This window comes from Arvicola amphibius, chromosome 1 (assembly GCF_903992535.2).
Source record: "Arvicola amphibius chromosome 1, mArvAmp1.2, whole genome shotgun sequence".
NCBI classification, from domain to species: Eukaryota; Metazoa; Chordata; class Mammalia; order Rodentia; family Cricetidae; genus Arvicola; species Arvicola amphibius.
Genome location: NC_052047.1, coordinates 72,272,538 through 72,274,677, shown reverse-complemented (window position 1 = coordinate 72,274,677; position 2,140 = coordinate 72,272,538).

The window sequence follows — 2,140 nt, the reverse complement described above, 5'->3', positions numbered from 1 at the left end:
CAGTTTTGTCTGAGTCTCCCAAGGATGACACCTCAGTGTGGTGTCCTCAGTCTGCCTTCCACAGAATTGAATATACTAGTAAACTAATTTTTACTTTTCCCCAGTATGATATTTATATTTCATGTTGTGTTGTGCTAGCTATAGTTTCCTTAGAATGTAAAAATCATCACGTGATGCTGGGACGTTCTTTGCTCTCTCTCTTATTCCACCTTCCTCTCTTTTGTACAAGTCTTTCCGAGACTCACTTAATGTATTCAAGTTAAGGGAAAGTTCTTCACAATGAGAATTGTTCCTTTTGTTCAGCAAATGCCATCCCCACCCTCTAGTCTTGGCATTAGAGTTCTTAGGGTTATTTTCAAGAGCTTTTATGAGTTAGAGTGCTTTGCCTGGATGTATATATGTGTACCACATGTGTGTAATGCTAAGCCTGGTGTCCTTGGAGTCCCGAAGAGGGCATCAGAGCCTCTAGAACCAGAGCTACAGATACTTGTGAGCTGCCACGTGGGTGCTGGGGATCAGCCCCTGGTCCTCCAGAAGAGCAGCAGATGCTCTTGACTGCTGGGCGGCCTCTCCATCCCCCTTTCTTTCATGCATCCCAGGTCTTATCCAGTAGGACTGGTCCTGTTACTTGTGTGGTTTATAGTTATTCTATTTTGAAATCAGATTAAAGCTTGCTTGGTAAAATAAATGTGATATTTGTTCTTCTTTTAATATCTTCTAGAAGGTGCTTTTTATGATTTTTAGAAGGAACGCTTTGTGGCTTTAAGTTCCTTGAAAGGTAGAGTTTTTCCTGGAATCTCCTATCACTTTTGGTTGTCACTTCCTTTAGCTCTTCGCAAATCATCCTACTAGAGAGGATAAAACTATTTCAGAGACTAATAGGAACCATGGGCACTCTCTCTGCACCCCCAGGGCAGGCCAGCATGTTAACAGCCCAGCCAGCAGGTATCTGCTAATTCAACAGAGGAGGAGACTGAGGCTTAGAGTGTGTCCCTCTAGTCTCCTGGGTCCCTCTAATGTCTCCCGGGGCCCACTGAACAGCTAAGCCGAGGCGGCGTATGAGCCTGGCGGCAAAGCCTGTGCTCTTCAAAGGCTTCTGCTCCTCTGGCCAAGTCTGGTGACTACTGTTTACATTAATTATTATCCCTTCCAAGTTGTTAAAGGAAACGGCTCAAAGAACAGTACATTCTCAGCCACGGCGAGTTTCCCTTCCAAGCCCGCTCCAGACATGCAGAATGCTTTCCTGACGTTGCCACCCAGAGTGCTGCTCCCGGCTCCTTCCCTGTGAACAGGCTTGCTCCAGTTACATCTGATTGCTCCCATCCTCCCAAGCATTTGTTGTGTCTGAGGCTTCGGAACCAGGTGGCCCATTTCCCAGTTCTGTGGCTGCAGTTCCATTCCCAACATTCCTACTCGACCCCTAAAGTCAGAAGTTCGGTCTATAGCCTTTGCTAGATTTCTTCTCCTTGGCCTTCTTGCCAGTCTTCTAGCTTTTAATAGCCACAGAAAAGCCTTATGGCCAAGCAGTCTTCTTGACTGTTTGTAGCACTTCCAGCTGCTCACGGCCAGGACTTCTGTTTTCTCCCAGCCCATCATTGTCTGGCTCATCAATGTCTGACCGTGCAGCCCATGGAGCCAGGCTGAGAGGGAGGCAGGAGCTCTTTCAGATGGAAATGATATACAGTCCTTGCCTGTGATGATCAGCAGAGACCTGGCAGGGGTGGTGTCTGCTCATCCTGCCTTCTGCGCTGTTTCATTCCAACCTCAGGGCAGCCAGACCATCCGAGCGAGAGCCATCCCTCGGTGTTAGCTTTCCATGTGGTGTGAGCAAACATCTCATCACCCCAGAAAGAGTGACGATGACAGGACAAGGACATGCCACCCAAGTCCAGAAACCTGAGCTCTAATAGGTAACTAAACATTACAAGGAGAGGGGAGGGGAGGCCTTAGGACCACTACCCGACTCCATCTCCGATGAGGCATTATGGACTCAATCTATTGCATGGCTCACATAGGAATTGCAGCTGCATAGAGTTCAAGAGGGAATGGCCCGAGGGCAGTATTTCACAACACTGGGGATTAAAAGCAAGTAATTCGTCCTTATGCTTCTTGAGGCAGGGTGTCCAAGATGAAGATGACA